Raw genomic sequence first — 20458 nt, 5'->3', positions numbered from 1 at the left:
GAAATTGGGAAAGGTCAGGTCGTGAGAGTGGTATCCTCTGTGACCAGCACAGGTCCTGATCTATAGTGACCTTAGTCACTCTAAAAAGGAAAAGCATCCTTCAGTCATGGGATTGTGGAGTGCAACAATGTGAGTCATAGATTTCCACAGCTGCTACCAATAGGCTGATCAGTTGGGTAGTTGTTTAGTCAAATAGTACCTTCGTGTCAGCAGGTTTTTAACACTTAAAATCTTAGTGTGTGGTATATACAGCAAACTATAAGCAGGACATCAACAAGCCATTCACACACACACACACAATTTCTAAACAAACAAATGGGGAAAATGTCCATTCTTATTAGAAACAAAATAAAACAAACATGAGGCTGTTCCTTCCAACAAGTTAGCAAAAACTATTTTTTCATACTAATACTTAATGCAATTAAGGTTTCCTTGAAATGGGTGCTCGTAGTTGTTTTTTTCTTTTTTAATTGTGGAAATGCAATTTACAGTATAGACTTAAATGTTGAAACATTTTAGCCCAATAATCCCTCTATTAGGAATTTAGCCTTAGAACATTATTCAAAAGAAAGAACTTGCTTTAAACACTAGCATGTTCCTATCAGCTTTATTTTTAACTAGACAAATTGTGAGCATCCTAAAGTCCAACAAGTGAGAAGTGACAGGTAAAATTGTGGTAGATCAAATAGTGGAAACATGAAATAGATGGTGATTATCAAACCTATATAACTTCATAAGCAGATATTATGAAAAATCTTTAAGAGCAAGATTTGAAATTGTACATTACCAAACTGAGAATGTATGTCTGTATATGAATAAATTCTGGATTGGAATATGTATATATCTAAGTAGATATAGATATACACACACACATACACACACATATATCTACCTATTCACATGTACATACACACACAACATAGAAAGCAGACTTTGAATCAGAACAGATTTTCCTCCATTTTTACAATTTTTTCTAACATTTTATTTGATTAATAAAAATAATAACAAAATTAAACATTAAAATAACAAAAATTAAAAAGCCTATAAATATTTTCATTTACCATAAAATTTTCTCCTGTCAATTCTGTATATATTCTTGTTATTCCTATATAGGATGGGAAGAAAAGATGTGTTTTGCTCAATATATAGTTTTAGGTAGACTCTTTAAGAATTTAAACACAAGACCAGTGTTTTCTCTTAAAATCTTAAATTAAAAATGGTTACTTTTTTAAAAAGTGGGAAGATGTACCTCATTCAGTGCTTCAATATTTCCAATGTCAGAAAAGTGCACAAGCAGCATACTCAGTTTGTGAATGGTAATTCCTTCATTCATTCTATGTGTATTGAGCCAATGTTCTGTTTAGAACCAACATTCTGACCACAATGACTGAAAGTAGAGAGACTGGTTAGGAGGCTTTTTCAGTACTGTAGGTGAGAGATAATACGACCTGAACTAATCCAGCCTCTAGAGAAGAAAATGGACAAACAAGTTTAAAAATTTTTTTAAAACAGATCAACAATAGTTACCAATGGAAGCTCTTTGTTTTCTGTATTTACCCTTCAGATAAACTTAGATCGCACCTGCAAGTATTTCTACGATATTTTAGAATAGAATTTTTGTGACCCTGAAGACTTAAAGTGTTTGGTTTTATGTTCTTCAGCTATAGAAAGGTGGTTTGTTTTGTTTTGTTTTAATCATATGTATACTCCATAGCAGATGTCACATCTTCCAACAACTTTAGGTTGCAGGTAGTAAAAATAAGTAAGTGGAACAAGGATAGGCTAATAAAACTCAAGTGTCAGAAATGTAATTAAACTTTCTTTACAAACAGTAGGGAGCAGTGGGAACTGTAGCAAACTGGAAAATATATGCCCTTTTCTAGATTGTCATGTAAGAGTGTGGCCCTTTACCAGATCTCTTTTACAAAAGAAAGTGGAAATACAGATATCTTAATTTGCCAGGGCTGCTATGACAAATACCACAAACTGGTTGGCTTAAGCAACAGGATTTAACTGCCTCATAGTTTTGGAGGCTAGAAGTCCAACACTAAGCTATCACCAGACCGTGCTTTCTCCCAGAATCTGTAGCATTTGGGTGATGAACTTGGAGATACTTTGACTTCCTTGGCTTGTAAGTGTATCTCTGCCTCTGTGATGCAGTGATCTCTCGCTCCTCTGGCTTCTCCTAACTGACAGCTTCAAATTTCTTCTGCTTATTAGGACTTCAGTCATATTGGATTAAGGCCCTCCTTGATTCAGTTTGGCTGCATTCAAATAAGATCTTTGAAGCTCCTATTTACAATTGAGTTCACACCCACAGGACAGAGGGTTAGGACTTGACCGTGTCTTTGTGGAGGACATGATTCAATATACCAGAATAGATTTTTCCATAATGTTTTCAAATTCTTAAATGTTGTCTGAAATTTAGAAAGTAAATCACAGTCACAGTATGACAACTATACAAAGATTTTCATTATAGCACTCTTTGGAATTGTGGATAACCGAACATGATATAAATTAGGATAATGGTTAAATAAACTCTGGTTCATTAATTTTATAAAATTTCATGGACCAAACAAAGTATGTCTGAGGACTCTCTATCAGGCCTGGGGGCTGCTAATTTGTGATCCATGCCATAAGGCTTATAGAACATTCTTCCTGGAAATGAAGAAAGCACATGAACTAATGAGTAGCTTTTTTGGCCGTTTGTGAGCTTATCTTTCTTCTTCCTGATTCATTACATACTTAAAACATCCCTTTTTAGTTACCGTGGCATATTGTGCAAACTTCAACTCATTCCATCCCAATTTCAACGTTCCCAGTGCTAATCGTAAAGATCTGTCCCAATCTATTTTTCTTGTTCTTGCACATATAAAGCCACCTCAGCATTTAGTGGTTTAAAACAATTTATTGTTGTCTCTTACAGTTCCGTTGGTTGACTGGCCCAGCTGGGTGGTTCTTACTTGGGGTCTCTCATGTGGTTGAACTCAGACTCTGGTGGGAATGGAGTCATCTAAAGGTTTCCCATGGAGACAAGATTCCCATGTCTGGTACCCAGATTTGGATGTCTCAGCCAGCTGAGGCCTGGTGGGACATCTCTCTTTCCATGTACCTTCTTCAAGTGACTAGCTTAGGCTTTCTCACAGCATGACAATCTCAGGGCTGTGGAACTTACATAACATCTGGCTTCCCTTCAGAGCAATCATTCCAAGAGGCCTAAGCAGAAAGTGACAAACCTCAGAAGTCCCTGGATGTCACTTCCATGGAATTCAATCAAATCACTAACTCCAGTCCAGATTCATGGATAGAGGGAATTAGATTCCATGTCTAAGTGAGAGGAGTGGCAAAGAATGTGTGGTCATCTTTAATCTGCCACCTACTCCTTCCATTTTCTATAAATCTGTTTTAAAATCTGAGCTCATTAGAGAGCCCTGACATCTATATTGTTTCTTCTCCTACCTTTTAAATGCCGATCTCTTTTCTTCCAATAATAAACAATTTTCTTAGTTTTGATGATTTTCTTTTTGAAAGATTGCCCTTTTGAAGCAATCTTTTCTGGTAAAATCTCTGTCCACAGAATAATCTAGATCTTATATCCTAACTTTTTTAAAATCCCTTTTCATGAATTCTAAAGCAGTTCTTCTCAAATATTAACATACATATGAATGACAAGATGATCTTGTTAAAAATGCAGATTATGTTTCTATAGGTCTGGGTGGAGCCAAAGAATCTGCATTTCTAACAAGCTCTCGGGTGATGGTATATTGCTAATCCTCAAACCACACTTTGAGTGGGAAAGTCTAGAGCTTCCTATCTAAGTCCTACATTGTTTCAGCCATTACCAACCAGTTCTTTTGGGGACAGAATAAAATCTAGAATGATATTATTTCCTAAGCTCTTTTGGTCTTCTTAGTAATGTAATTGGAAACAAGGCAAACCAAAACTTTATCAAATGCTCTACTCCTAGAGAAATATATGTTCAGGTAGCTAAATTTACATAACATAAATATATCTTATCACTGTGAATATTTTATAATCTATAAGATATTGATAAAATAGCACAATTTATATGGTCACATAACAATAGTGTGAAGTAGGTATAATCATCTTCATTCTATAGATAAGGAAATAGAGACTCAAAGAGGAGGTAAGCTGCCCCAGGTCAAACAGCTGGGAAGTGGTTAAGTGCTGCCTCCCTAATTTGGATCATCAGACCCTAAGCTGCACAAAATTAAACGGAAAAAACCCTACTGTGTGTGTTTTTTTTTAATTGTGATTGTTCACATACCATACAATTATCTGAAGATCCAAAGTGTACAATCAGTTGCCCATGGTACCATCATACAGCTGTGCATCCACCAACACAATTAATTTTTTTTCAATTTTTAGAACATTTTCATTACTCCAGAAAAGAAATAAAGACAAAAAAAGGAGACTCAAATCCTCCCATACCCCTAACCCCACCCCTCCATTATTGATTCATAGTTTTGTATAGTACATTTGTTACTGTTGATGAAAGAATGTTAAAATACTACTAACTGTAGTATATAGTTTGCAATAGGCATATATTTTTTTCTACATGCTCCTCTATGATTAACTTCTAGTTATACTGTCATACATTTGTTCTAGTTCATGAGAGAGATTTCTAATATTTGTACAGTTAGTCACAGACATTGTCCACTACGAGATTCACTGTTTTACGTTCCCAATTTTTAACCTCCAACTATCCTCCTGGTGACATACATGACTCTGAGCTTCCCCTTTCCACAACATTCACATACCATTCAGCACTGTTAGTTATTCTCACAATGTGCTACCATCACCTCTGTTCATTTCCAAATGTTTAAGTTCACCCTAGTTGAGCATCCTGCTCATAATAAGCAACCACTCCCCATTCTTTAGCCTCATTCCATATCCTGGTAACTTATATTTCATGTCTATGAGTTTACGTATTGTAATTAGTTCATATCAGTGAGACCCTGAAATATTTGTCTTTATGTGTCTCTTATTTCACTCAATATAGTGCCCTCAAGGTTTCTGCATCAACCCCCTTTTTTTTAAGATGGTTTTTTTCACACACCACACATTCCATCCTAAATAAACAATCATTTGTTCCCTGTATAGTCATGTATTTATGTATTCAGCACCATTGCCACTATCTATATAAGGGCATCTCCATTTTTTCCACAAAGGAGGAGGAAGAGTCAAGGAAGGTAGAGAGACAAAAGAAAAAGAAAAAAGAAAGAGAGAAAAACAAAACAAAACAAAACATGACAGCTAGGAAGCAACAAAAGGAAAGATAACATTAGACTAAAGTAGAATAAAGAATCAGACAACATCACCAATGCCAAGAGTCCCATAGCCTTCCCCTTTGTCCCCCACCCATATGCATTTAGCTTTGGTATATTTCCTTTGTTATATTAAAGGAAGCACAATGCAATGTCTGTTAAGTATAGTCTCTAGTTTGCATTGATTGTATTTTCCCCCCAATCCTACCCTGTTTTTAACACCTTGCAATGTTGACATTCATTTGTTCTACCTCATGTAAAAACATATTTGTACTTTTTATCACAATTGTTGAGCATCCTAGGTTTCCCTGAGTTATACAGTCCCAGTCTTTATCTTTTCTCTTTCCTTCTGGTGTCCCACATGCTCCTAACCTTCCTCTTTCAACCATACTCACAGTCATCTTTGTTCAGTGTACTCACATTGCTGTGCTACTATCTCCCAAAATTGTGTTCCCAGCCTCTCACGCCTGTCTTTTCCTTTCTGTCTGCAGTGCTCCCTTTGGTGTTTCCTGTAAAGCAGGTATATGGTTCACAAACTCTATCATTGTCTGTTTGTCAGAGAATATTTTAAGCTCTCCGTCATATTTGAAGGACAATTTTGCCAGATATATGACTCTTGGTTGGCGGTTTTTCTCTTTCAGTGTCTTAAACATATCACCCACTTCCTTCTTGCCTCCATGGTTTCTACTGAGAAATCCACACAGTCTTATGAAGCTTCCTTTGTATGTGATGGATCGCTTTCCTCTTGCTGCTTTCAGGATTCTCTCTTTATCTTTGACATTTGGTAATCTGATTATTAAGTGTCTTGGTGTAGGCCTATTCAGATCTACATCTAAGAGTATGCTGCCCTTATTGGATCGTAATTTTATGTCTTTCATAAGAGACGGGAAATTTTCATTGATTATTTCCTCTATTATTGCTTCTGCCCCTTTTTCTTCTCTTCTCCTTTTGGGACACCCATGACACATACATTCCTGAATTTCATGTTGTCATTCAGTTCCTGGAGACATTGCTCATATTTTTCCATTCTTTTCTCTATCTGTTCTATTGTGTTTAGGCTTGCAGGTGTCTTTTCCTCCAGTCCCTGAGTGTTTTCTTCTGCCTCTTGAGATCTGTTGTTGTTTGTCTCCATTGTGTCTTTCATCTCTTGAATTGTGCCTTTCATTTCAATAGATTCTGCCAGTTGTTTTTTTGAACTTTTGATTTCTACCTTATGTATGCCCAGTGTTTTCATTGTACCTTCCCTAAACTTTCTGAATTGATTTAGTATTAGTTGTTTAAATTCCTGTATCTCAGTTGAAGTGTAAGTTTGTTCCTTTGACTGGGCCACAACTTTGTTTTTCTTAGTGTAGGTTGTAGTTTTCTGTTGTCTAGGCATCTGGTTTCCTTGGTTACCCCAATCAGGCTTTCCCAGACCAGAACGGGCTCAAGTCTTGGAAGGAGGCAATAGTATCTGGTTTTCCTGAGGGTGTCTTAGAGGTGTGACCCCTGGCTGTTTTCCCCCAGACTCTGGGGTCTGGTTCTGAATGGAAGGTGGGTAGTAGAGCTGGGCCCCACCTCTTTCCTCTTAGAGAAGATACACCCCCCTGGGGAGATATCATTTACATTTGAATAGTCTCTCTGACCCTGCTGTCTCTACCCTTTTCTGGATCAGAGCACTGGGAACTGAAAATGGCTGAGGCTTTCTCCACTGAGCCAAAAAAGGGACAGAAAGTCCCCCTTCAGGGTGAGTCTGCAGCCACCCTCAATTTCACCCATCAGCCAGAGATAGCACCTAGTCCTCTGGGCTCCCCCTCCTTCCCAGACAGGTTCTCCTGCTCTCCAAGGTCAATCATCACCAAAAGCTTCTGTCTGCTTTTTGGGGATTCATAGCTTGTATTGAGCAGTCAACATTTGTTAATTAAAACCTCAGTTGGAGCCGGGTTGAGCTATATTCACTTCCTCGGAGAGAGCTACTCTCTATCACAGCAAGGCTTTGCAGTTTGGGCTGCCAGTGGGGTGAAGGGGCTCTCGGCTTGTGTCCACAGTTTTTACGTACAGATTTTATGCTGCGATCTCGGGTATTCCTCCCAATTCATGTTGGTGTATGATGAGTGGACAGTCACGTTTGTCCCCCTGCAGTTATTCCAGATTATTTTCTAGTTGTTCCTGGTTGTTTATGAATTGTTCCAGAGAGACTAACTAGCTTCCACTCCTCTCTATGCTGCCATCTTCTTCGTACATCCCCTGCTGTGAGTTTTTAAGACAAATATTGTTTATTTACCAGTCATAAGAACCAAACTGCCAAACACAGAGCACCCCTAAAGTCTAGGAAAATAAAACTCAGACATGTTTCTGTGTATTTGGGATATAAAACTATCCATTTGGGCATGAGAAAGACCACTCTTGATCTATTTTGTACTACTAGCTCTAGATGAAAAAATTCCCTCACTACCCCAGATCCCCAAAATAGCTATAAAGACTTGAGCAACTTCCAGTCCCCCCTCCCCAGTCCCCCAAGAACAGGATTAGGTGTAGTGATGGCATTGTCATGTTGAAGTTGTACTGAGAGCTTTTCTTCTTTGTTGAACATCAAGAATCAGGTCTGGGGGAAATCTGTAAGTACTATAATTAACTTCAATTTTAATTTCTGGGTGTCTTTTTTTTCTCCTAGCTGCTGCCAAAGTTCTCCTTCAGTCCCATCAGTTAGAGCTGCTTTCACGAAGCTCAGGCCAGACTCCAGTAGGCAATTTTTATGAGGTTTCAGGGTGATGTGCTTGGGCTCTTCTGGGAAACTTGAAGCCAAATTAAAATATAGTTGATTGTTTTAAAAAGGGCCACGATTTCAAGAAGCCAGTTAATATATATCTCAAAGAGAACTTTGGAGGGGGGTACATTTTTAATACCTCTTGGTTTTCAAATTATTTTGGTATATATTTGATCCTTTAGTTCAATTCATTTGAATTTTGTTTATTTTTAGTATTCCTTCTTCTGCTATCGATATTCCTTTTCTCTACATGTATTTGCATGTAGATCTATCTATATTTGTTCTGTGGTATGAATTGAAAGCACTGAAGTCACCAAAAATTTATCCCTTTACCTACTTCAATGCTGTTTAAAGTCCTTGCTCCTTTCAAAACCCAACATATGTTACTTGGAAACCACATTTCGTATTGTCTATCCTCATGCTTGTTTTTCCTCAGGTTAATAGTGGACCAGATTCAGCAAACAGAAAAAAAATAGAATCTATTAGAGGAGTTAAGCTTGAAAACCTAGTGGCTAAGGGATTGTAGGAAAAGAACTGGATGAGGGTTGACTGACCAAAAGCTAGAAGGCATCCAGTTCTGCTCTTATATTTACTGAAGAATAAAAATGTGCTTGCTGTATTAGGTGTTCTATGGTTTTGAAGAACATGTAAGTCATGATTTCCATCCTCAAGATGATCACAGTCTAGACATAGAGACATAAGAACATGAAAAAAAAAAAAAAAAGGAATGAAATGGGAATTACATAGGAAAGAGGTTTCTTTCAATGGAGGTAGAAGAGATTGGGGAAAGTTCATGGAGATGGTTACATTTGAGCCAAAACTTAGAGGATGGACAGGAATTCAATAAATAGAAATGAATAAGAAGGATAGTTTGAGAGAAAAAAAAATAGCTTATGCTACTATCATCCACAGTGGTAGGAAAATGAAAGGCGGGTACAGGGAATGTGGTTAAATTGAACTATGTGTATGAAAGATTATAGAATTGAGAGCTAAAAAAGTAACCACCCTTTTCATGATTTTGCAAAGACCAATGCTTCTCATGTTTTTTAAAGCATACTTCCTTTCCACAAGGTCTCTTGATTGATTATCACCATAACAGGCCTAAAAATTTTGTGTTCATTAAGAGGTGGGAGGAAAGAGGTTTCTTTTCCTTCTCAAGCATCGTAGCACTGTGTCTGTTATCTAGTCCTGCATTTCTTGCCATGCATTACCTTTATTTCCATATTCTTTTAAACGCTTAACTATCTATTTACAGATCAGTTAATGTGTTGTGAATATGAGCTAGATAACACAATTTATTTAGTGTTTAATGAAAGCAGAATATAACTCATTGGCAGTCTTCTTCTTGCTCAGTTTACTTTTTATTTTGTTCCATCTTGTGATTCATATAGAATGTCACCATTTCTGTTTGAGCTACTGAAAGATACTGATTAAAAGTATTATCTTTGAATTAATATATCTTGTACTTAAACTGCCATATTCTGAATTTTCTTTTGGCTCAAATGTGAATATGTTTTTGTTTTATAGATGACATCAAGTTCAAATTCAGGATCACTATTTTCTCACTAATTCCTACTGACTTGTATCATCTGTTTCAATTGGTATACATTTTATGTCTTCAATTATTTCCATAGTAATATGGACATCACAGATTTTTAGGAATGTCAGTCATTCTAAATGTTTACAAAGTGCCATATTCTCTAAGTTTTGTCCCTTTAAATAGTGCATTAATTAATTAAGCCGTTAGAAGATTTTGAAGGAGATTCTTGATGGATAGGTATTGAGCTATTCCCTGGCACCCAGAAGCTCCTCCTGCTTTAAAATCCTATTTTTGATAGCAAGAAAATTTTCCTTTCCTGAAGTTTAAATAAAGGGGGGAGGGTGGGGTGGATTACTAGACATTTCATAGCTCTTTCTAGGCTTACAGTTATTTATTATCTTAAGAGCCAAAAGTCTTCATTTTTAGGAAAATGAATCAATTTTCATTGGTCTCATAAAACTATAGTATTTCAAATAACTGTATTGTTTAAGGTCATGTGCTTATTGAACATATCATAGGTCACAGAAAACTCTTCATCCAAATATTACTGATAAGGGTAGAAGGATTCTGTTTTCATCTTCACTTTATACTCTTTTTCAAGATGTGAAGGCAATACATTTTTCTCTTGCCTCCATCTGCTTCCCCACCCCCTCTTTTTTTTGCTCACAGCATGGAAACTACAGTTACAGCTTAGCCTGTTTTGCTATGGAACTGTGCCAGAAGCAGTTTTGAAGGTGTTTTAAAAATGAAGACATCTGGCAGCTGGCATCCTTACAATTCATTTGCCAAAGACAAGTTGCACGCTGCTGGAATTTTCAACTGAAGGTCATGCACCAGGTAAGAAAGCAGTCAGGTGGGGCTGGTGCATAGGAAGCCACACACTGAAAAATTTTGGCTCTGTAAAGTTAGGGTGAGCTAAATCAAGAAGCAGGTTTGTCTCCTTGTCCACCCCCGCCACCTTGTCACAATGCCCCTTTAAAAGAGGTAAAAGAAAAAAATCCAAGCCAAGAAAATTGACAGTGAATCACGAGGCTGTGACATGTCAGCAGAAACCCCAGCAATTAGACAAGAGGAAAGGGTGATGAGGGGGGAAAAAAGAGATGAAAAACAGAATTTGACATAGTGTTGGACAAACATGTCCTTGTCATTTGAGTGGGCCTTTTTTTTTAGAAGGAAATAGCCTAAAGGAGTATGGGTTTACAGCTCACCACATTAATGAATTACTAACGGTACACCAATGAATGCTCTGTAACTGAAGATTGACTTACTGTTTGATAGTATTAATGTAGTATTTGGGGTTTTCTGTTTTAAAATCTTTTCTTCTAACTGGGAGTCACTAAATACTAGTGCCAATACTTTCCAAATCAATTGGTCTGTGTGACTTCACATTTATGTTAAATGAGACTGTAGTTTTGCTTTGCTGAAACAAAGAATTTAATATGAAGACATGAGTTACTTGAGATTTACATGAGATTGACACTTGACCCTTCCTTACAGAGTGAGGGAGGAAGATCATTGCACCACAGTGACAACCTCTCTCTGATAAACTTGAACCTCTTTAAAAGTACCATGGGCCATGCTGGACATATAAGCATTGAAATAGATGTTTATAAAAGCAATAATTTGAGATCACTTGATACATTTCAATGCAACAAATCTGGAATTTTTCCTTTCTGTCCTTCCAAGTTCAGGCCAACTGCCTTAAATAGCTGTTCCTGTCTTCCATTCAAAATATTACACATGGAGCTAATTTGTTAAAGGAGGAGGAAGAACATAGCATTTCAGTTACACTTTTGTCTCTCTTTTATTTTTTATATTATTTTTTATTTAAAAAGTTGTAAGTTTACAGAAAAATCATGCATAAAATACAGAATTCCAAGATGCCCCCCTATTATTTACACCTTGCATTAGTGTGGTACATTTGTTACAATTCATGAAAGAACAAATTATACTATTCAATATAGCCCATCATTTACAAAAGGATTCACTGTTTGTGCCAGTTTTACTTTTATCGTTGGAGAGGGTTGAACCTCATGTTACCCCAAAAATGGAGATAGAATTACTGGCTTTATAGAGGTTTCAAATATGTAGCCTAAGTGCAGGACCTAGTCCAAAAATATGTACACACTATTGACTTGCCGAGTGCTTAAATTTTTTTTTTAATTATTTGACTGGAGAGTCCACATTTTAAAAAAATCTCGATTTCCTGTTTCTTTAAAAAAAAATTGGAAGAGAAGACATCATTGTGCCCACAATCCCTTATGAGAACAGTGTGCTGACCCCGTCAGATGGCTTGGGGGTTCTCCATTCACCTGGGTCCCACCACCCCAATTTTCTCCCAGGACTGAATGCAAATTGCCACTTCATTGCATTCCTGCTATTGTTTTTCCTAAATCAGAAAAGAAAGCAAAGTGACGTACTTTTTGCATCTTTGTCTCTGTCAAAAAGAGAGGAAACAAAAATAGGCCGGAGAGACAGGTTTTTCTTATACTAGATCCACTGTCCTCAGAGAGCTACTTTAGTGGGTCCTCCTATGTTTTGAGTTTGTGATCCCAGCCCTATTTGTTAGACACGCAGGTTCCTTTCTTGCATGAAGATCTCCTCTGCCCACCTCCATCTCTGTGGGGTTCAGACACGGGGGTTCAAGCTGCTTCCTGGCCCGGTTGGGGCCATTAAACCTGCACCCCATATCGGAACTACTACAATGTCACAGCATCTTCTCAAAGATGCTCAATGGACAGGATATTCCTGGCTTTCAAACGCTGCCATCGGTAAACTGTTTGATAATATATTGTCACTTATAAAGTGTACTTTTTTGTTTATAAATTTACTTATAAACTGATACTGTTTGGGGGGATTTTTCAACCAATAGGTCCAGCTTCTTTAACTGAAATTCAGTAGTTACAAAATGTGGGCCTATTTTTCTTTGGGTTTGTAAAGAGAAAATGCCCTAAACACATATGGGTAAAATGATACCTGGTAGAAATGAAGATGTCTGCTTGATTATTTTAGTGGTAGGATATGAAATCAATGAGGCAGTAACTATTCTTTTCATGGGACCCTGAAATTGGTCCCTGAGGAGAATTTTACAGTTCTTAGAATTGTTAAAACTTTATGAAATACTAGCAAACTCTCCCTCATGTATTGAAACTGAAGAACTGAGAGATGAATTATAGAACTTATAAGTGATTGGAAAGGACATTGATGATTTGTCAACTCTTCATCTTTCCTTTAAATCTATTTTTTTTTTTTTTTTGGCCATCTCTGGCCTATCAGATGACGCCAATCAAAATTCCTTGCTGTTTTTCATTCATTGTATAAAGCTCTCTGCTCAGACCATCTAATATCTGAGGCCAAACCCAAGGGTTTTTATCACATTAAGAGTATTGTACTCCCTAAAATGATCCAGAAAAATAATATCTATATAATGAATAAAGAAAATAGGAAAATATATTTTTATAATATTGGGGGAGGATGTGCCTTGTTAATCAAGACAAAAGTGAGGAGCTAAAAATCAAATGATTGGTAGATATGAATACATACATTTTAAAACATATTGTATGACCAAAAAAAAAAAACCTTTAAACAAAGTTGTAACAAGCAAGAGATTGAGAAAAAATATTTTATATATTTAATGTATATATGTGTGTATTTGAATAAATACATACAGGATTTTACATACAGAATACATAAGGAATGCCTAATAATTAACAAGAAAAAGATAAACAACAACCCAATAGAGAAAATGGGCAAAGCATATGACTATGCAGTTTTAAAAAGAGGAATTATAAATGGTTAATTAGCAAATTAAAATGTGTTTCACCTCAGTAGTGATCAGAGAAATGAAAATTAAAACGAAAGTGAGAGATAATTTTTGGTCATCAGATTGGTAATTTGTGTTTAAATTGCCAGCCTCTGGTGTTGGTGAGGATGTGAGGAAATGAGTACTCTCATATCCTTACAGCCAGCACCCCTCTTTGAGGTGTCTGCCCATTTCCTCACCTGAACCCTGATTTCTTCAGAATCGTCCCTTCCCTACACGGTCCATATGCCTCAGGGGAAGCTGACCCCAACCTCAGCTCTAGAGATGGGTCTAATTGGTCTAATTAACCATTGTCAACATTCTGGACAATGAGAGGTAAGGAGAACTTTGCTGGATATTTTTAGAAAAGTTCTTTCTCATTCATAAGGAGAACTTCAAGAAGCCAAACTTACTTTCTTCCATATGAGTTCAGAAAAATCTAACTGTGAAGTTTCTCCTAGCTCTGGACTTCCTCTTATCTAGGCTAATAATTTTCCTACATGTGCCAGGTAATGTTTTAGCTGCTGATAGTATACGGTATACAAAACAGACAAAACTCATGTCCCATGGAAATTCTACTTGGAGAGAAAGACATAAACTAAATTAATAAGTAAAATATATATATAGTATGACAAATAATAAAGCAGGGAAAGAGGACTGGAAATGTTGAGGTGCAATTTAAATAGAGTAGGCAGGGAAGGCTCCCTGAGAAGGGGACATTTGAGCAAATTCTTGAAGGAGGGAAGAAGGAAACCAGGTTGATACATGAGAGGAACAGATCCCAGGAAGGGTAAACAGTTGGTAGAAAGCAAGGAAGAGCAAGAAGCCCCATGGGGCTAGATTAGAGCACGCAAGGATTAGAAGATATGGTCAGAGAGGCAATAAGGGGCTCGTGGCTCTGGGCCTTGTAGACTATCATAATGGCTTTGGCTTTTTTCATTCTGAGTGAAATGAAGAGCCAGTGGAGGGTTGAAAGGGTGAAATGGCCTTAATTCTTAACTCTGATTGCTCTGTTGGCTGTACTGGAAGGGAGCAGGCAGAAGGAGTATTCAGGAGTTTACTGCAATCACTCAGAGACTTGGACCTGGATGCTGGAAGTGGGGATGGTGAAAAGTAGCTTGAATTCTGGATGCATTTTGAAAGTAGAGCCAACAAAATTTGCTGATGGACTAGATATGGGATGTGAGAAAAAGAGAAGAGTTAAGGAAGACTCCAAAATTTTGAGCATAAGCAACTGCTGAGAGTGGAGTTCCCATTAACTTGGAAGGGTTTTGGGGTAGAAGTGGAGAGATCCCAGGAGTGCAGTTCAGTTTTGTTAAGTTTGAGAAAGCCAAGTCTCAAAGTGAAGATGTCAGTTAGGCATTTGGATAGTCAAATCTGGATTTCAGTGGAAAGATTGGTGTGCCGTTTTGGATATATTATATCCCCTAGAAAAGCCGTGTTCTTTAATGCAATCTTGTGGAGGCAGACTTATTAGTCTTTTGATTAGGGTGGAACCTTTTGATTGAGTGTTTTCCTGGAAATGTGACTCACCCAACTGTGGGAGATACCTTTGAATAAATTATTTCCATGGAGGTGTGAACCCCGCCCATTCAGGGTGGGTCTTGATTAGTTCACTGGAGTACTTAAGAGAGCTCAAGAGCCAACACAGATGCTGATGCTTGGAGATGCTTGGAGATGCAGAAAGAAGGATGTTTGGAGATGCTTAGCTAAGAGATGAAGCCCAGAGTTTGCTCTAGAGAAGCTAAGACAGGGCTTCCAGATGCTTAGAGAGAAATGCCTTGGGAGAAAGAAGCAAGGATGCACAGGAGCTGAGAGATAGGAGTGAAGACAGAAGCCCAGAGACATGAGAAAGCCATTTTGAAACACAACCAAGGAGCAAAGGACCAGTAGACACCAGCCACATGCCTTCCCAGCTGACAGAGTGTTCAGAAGCCATCTTGTTAATGCCTTAGTTTGGACACTTTAAGTGTAAAGTATAAATTACACTATAAATTTGTAACCTAATAAATCCCTTTTATAAAAGCCAAACCATTTCTTGTATTTTGCATAAAAGCAGCCTTAGCAAACTGGAACAGCTGGTTTAAATATCTGGGACTAAGAATACAGATGTTATTGAAAGCCATAGATCCCCAAGGGAGTAAACAGAAAGAAAGGAAAAGAAGTTAAAGGACTAGGCTTTGAGGCACTCCAAGATTCAGGAAGGCCAGCAGGGAGGAACAGGCAAGGAAACAGAAGGAGCAATCAAAAGGACAGGAGGAAACCTGAGGGAGTATGGTGTCCTGAAAGCAAAGTAAAGAAAGTGTTTTAAGGAGGAGGGAACAATCAACTATGTCAAATACTGCAGATAAGTCAGCATAAAATAACAGCTAAGATAAAGGCTCTGAAGCCATTCTGCTGGGTTTGAATCCAGCTTTGCCGTTTACTCACTGTGTGACCTTGAAGAAGTCAGTACACTTCTCTCTCTTTTTCCTCCATCAGGAAAATGGGAATTATAATGGCTTGTGTTTCATATGGTTGCTGTGAGGTTTAAATGTCTAAATTTGTTGAACATACTTACAACAATGTCTGAAGTATAGTAAGTACTCAATACATGGCAGCTATTATTGATACCTTCGATAATAGTAAGAAATAGTAGTATTAGGAGGAATAAAAAAATGACTAAAACTTGACTGTTGGCTTTAGCAATGTGGAGGTCATTTGTGACAATGACAAAGAACAACTTGAGTAGAATGGTAATTACTCGATAACAAGCAACAATTATTATTATTACCATTAATAATAGGAAGAAGTAGTCATAGTTGGAAGAGCAAGGAAAGGACAGAAACTTGACTGTTGGATTTAACAAGGTGGAGGGTCATTTGTGACATTGACAAAGAACAAATTTGGGTAGAATGCTGGGTGCAAAAGCCTTTTAGAGTGCTTTCATGTCCCTGAGAGAATGAGAGAAGATGACCTGGAAACAATGGGTATTGGAACTCCTTTTATAAAGTGGATTAGAGAAATAAATTGGTAGCTATAGGCAGAAGTTTGGTAAGAGAGGATTTTTTAATACAGGAGAAATAACAGGTTTCAAATAGTGAGTGTGCTTATTGTAAATATACCTTTAATCAGAGCTTGGTCTTAGAGGAGTCAGGCAGAAGGTTTGCTGGTGGTTGACAGAGAAGATGGAGATTTGGGGAGCACTATAAATGGACTGAACTCCATTCAAGTCACATTAAATTTATTTGTTATTATAGAGCTCACACATACTAGAAGTAAGCTCCATAAGAGAGGGCCCTTGTTTTATTACCGTCTGTATCACCATCACCTTGATTAGTACCTTGCACTGAGTGGATAGTCAGTAAATATTTGTTAAATTGATGACTATTTTGGGTGAAAATTTGAGTCCCATAGAAGTTAAGTAAATTCTTGCTCAGCTCATTATGTCAGAGACGGATTTAGAACCTGAGTCTCCTAGTTCCCAGTACATTAGGACAATCTGGGTTTCAGAATTCACATCCTGTTCTTCAAAGCAATGTGTTAGAAAGTTAGAGCCATTTTCAAGGCTGAAATGAGGCAGAAAAGTTTGGAATGACCCGAAATCAGCCTAAACCACTGCAAACATTTTTATTCTGTTGAAAAGTTAAATTTTGTTGATAATGTGGCTATTAAATAAAACTAAGGAGTGCTGAAAAATCTATAAATTATCTAACAAAATGAGTCATTTGTTGAGCAATACAGAAAATGAAATTTTTTTTAATTATCATAAAGCTTGACCTCTCTGTATTTTTCAAGAAGTGCAAACAATTAAAAATATGAAATTTGATTCCTTGAGGTAAGAAGTTAAATATTGTTTAAATGTAGCAGATACTTCCAGAAAGTTCACCAGTAATGATTTTATGTAATTAGAAAAAACTGTGAATCGCTTATTCCTTAGTTTAATGCAAACTAGATACAGCTTGAAATTGAAAGGTTAAGAAAACAATTGTTTCTCTGTAGAATTTACCTCTGGCTGCTTAGTAGCATTATTAAGTGGCAATGAATCACTCCATATGTACATAAAACTTCCACTCCATCTATATATATATAAATCTTTCTCATCAAGTGAAAAATGGCGCAGCCTTTTCTTCCCCACATACAGAAATAAACGGGAGGTTTTGCCCAAAAGAAGAAGACAGAAATGTGCTTTTATTAACTCAAATTCTTTGCTCCTTAATAGCTCTGTAAAACTTCATAATTAGCTGGCATTGGAGAAATATTTTTTAAACAGCCAGGGACAATAAAATGAAGCTAATTCACAGAAGTATCCAGTTTATTATAGAACAAAAAGATTACTTGAAGATATCTACAGAAATATACAAAGTATGTCTAAACCAATATATATGTAATACACCCCTTAGTGGAAGTTAAAAATTGGTCTCCAATCATGTAACTCATAAAGCTGTCCCTCTTGCCAAGTTTCTGAAAAACATAACATTGTGAAATAAGGCAAATAGCTACCAGAAATCTTTTTTTTCTTAACAGTGGCCTCACCCTTTGACCTAAGAATCTCGCTTCTGGAAGACTACTCTAGGGAAATAATCAAAAGGAAGGAAAGTGCTATTTGTTTGAAGATGTTCATTGCAGTATTATTTATGCAACTGTAAAACTGGAATAAACACTAGATGTCCAAAATAGGAAGGTGTTAAATTATAATCTACCTACTTAATAAAATAAGATATAATCATCACAGGCATAGTATAGAATGATTATTATATAGAAATATGTTCTTAATCTGTGTGTGTTTCATTAAATAGAGTTCATTCAGTCAATTCACCTATTGTCATGTATCCATAACTGGTTGAATACTACCTGGAATGAGGAGAGGCAAAAACAAATGAGCATCACCCTTTATGAAATTCTGTCCTTACAGGGCTTAATTCTGTCTGGCTGAGCCACATGACACATTGATAAAGACTTAGATACCCAGGGTAATTATAGGTCACACCTAAGTAATCACCATTTAGGCTTTCTCATTCATTGCTACTAGCTTCTGAAGCAGAGAAATTTAGCTTATTGATTCTGGGTATTTTGCTAGCCTCTTCAATCATTCTGCAATCCTTTTTCAGGCGATATGAAGTAACTCTACATTTCAGGGCACATCTTTGCTATAGAGACTTGATTTTCAGCTTTGCAGTCCAAGGATGCATTCCATGTATGAATGGAAGTCTTTGTGCAAGAAGAGTAAAGTCATCAGCTTCTATGCTATGAAGAAGAAATGTTCATCTTCTAATGTGCATATATGTGAGCCATCTCTTTAAAATCAGACCCCTTAAATGGCACTGAGTGTGTTTCTATGTGTGACACATCAATGTCCATTAATTGCATGAAGACAGAACTGAGATTCCAATGGCAAAATCTGTAAAAGTAGATATAAAAAGAAAAGTGGAAGCATCTGTTTAATATATACGACATTAGAATTTAATTTTACCTCTGTGATGCTTTTGTGTGGCTGCAGTGTTACAGCAGAGCACATAAGCATACCCGTGCAGTGTCAGCAGGTGCATGCCACCAAATTACTGCTTTTAATTTGCATATTCATCTGCTAAGAAGCATGTCATTATCATATCAAAGGGATACTAAGCAACATCTAGCTTGGAGAGATGTGGCATAGTTTCAATAGGAGCAATTAATGCAAGATGAGGACTCTTTCTGTCATGTCTCCCAGGGCTAGCTGTAATCGGGCTGATTATTGGATACCAATAAGACTGAGGGCCCAGTTGGCACAGAATGAGAGAAGAACTGGAAAGGGAGACTGCCAGTCCTCTCAACTGTACAATTGATGGCAACGTGATGCTCTGGTCACTCAAAAGAATGCTGCGCATATTATCTACTCTTGTATATATGCACCTATCTATTTCAGTTGTCATAAAATGACCACATTCAGCCCCAGGTAGTCATGTATTAGGAAAAAAAAAAAGAAAACTAATGGAAATGTTTATGATCTTGACTTTAGAGGGCTTGTAAAGGAAACCTGAAAGAGCCAGTAAAATTGTGCTCTCACCCAGGTTCTAGCACTTAGGTAAATTTCATTGTGACATACAAACACTGCCTTCCTCCTTCAAATGTTTATTGAGCACCTACTATATATCAAACAATGTCAGATGCTGGAGATGCAGAGATGAAGTAGTCACATTTCCTAATGTCAAGGAACTTGCAGTTGACCCAAGGAGACAGATGCGTAACACAAGCAAAAGTTGAATAACAATTTTGTTTTCTTGTTGTTTATGAACTTAGGAAAGGTGTCAAATGTTCAAAACCAGTATGAACATCTGTTATCATTTCTTTTACAAAAAGTCTTTAAGAGCAGTATTTGTATTTTTAGTTTAGTTTTAGAAACTATCTCATTTTTCCTCTCCTAATGCTAGTAACTTAAAACAGCATACAAACTTGAATACTCGAACAGTGGAAATACAGACTTTTTTTTTTTTAACTGTTCTATTGCTTCCCAATCTTTCTAATTGGATGCATTGATATAAGTAGTGATTTTTAAAATCAGGAACCATTAATAGCTTGCTTCCTACATACACTTTCAACAATTTGTTCAACAAATTTTTCTTCTGAATATTCACTGTCTGCCAAGCACTGATAAAAGCACTGCGGATACAGCTGTGAACAAAATGGACCAAGTGTCTGCCCTTGAGTTTACATTCACACAAGCACATGCCTAATGGAAAGCTCAATGGCATTCATTTAACCAGCATTTAATGAGCACCTTATGTGTACGAGACTAAGCAATGAAAGAGACATAAAGTTCACTTGGAAACCAGCAGTGGGTACAAAGAAGGCCTCCAAAAAGCCAGAAGACCTGGAACTGAATAGCTTGTGTGAAACAAAACTTAAAAATAAGAAGGCACTCTTTTATAGGTGTCCAATTAGTTTCAGACATCTTCTGTCAACTCAGTAGGGCCCCAGAATATTTACCATCCCCTTTCCTTATAAATTCTGTTAAAATTTCAGGGATGTGGCATTAGACCTAAGAGAGGATCAGAGCCAGGCCCTTTGTGTGCACCTCTTATTTACTCGGCAGAGGAATCCTCTAAGAGATGTGCTAAAACGCC

The 20458-nt window shown here is 37.0% G+C and overlaps 1 long non-coding RNA gene across 3 annotated transcripts in view; it reads left to right on the top strand.

Annotated features, from left to right (window-relative positions):
- LOC119537368 overlaps positions 1-20458 on the top strand; it is a 379219-nt gene that overhangs the window by 96861 nt on the left and 261900 nt on the right. The window contains exon 2 of one of the 3 annotated variants that reach the window (XR_005217422.1): positions 10244-10411. The exons of the other annotated variants lie outside the window; for them this stretch is intronic. This is a non-coding gene — a long non-coding RNA (uncharacterized LOC119537368). The remainder of the gene's footprint in view (positions 1-10243; positions 10412-20458) is intronic. 3 annotated transcript variants of the gene reach the window in all.

Source organism: Choloepus didactylus, chromosome 1 (assembly GCF_015220235.1).
Source record: "Choloepus didactylus isolate mChoDid1 chromosome 1, mChoDid1.pri, whole genome shotgun sequence".
NCBI lineage: Eukaryota > Metazoa > Chordata > Mammalia > Pilosa > Megalonychidae > Choloepus > Choloepus didactylus.
The sequence above is the reverse complement of the archived record's forward strand: the minus strand, read 5'-3'. Positions and strand labels throughout refer to the sequence as shown.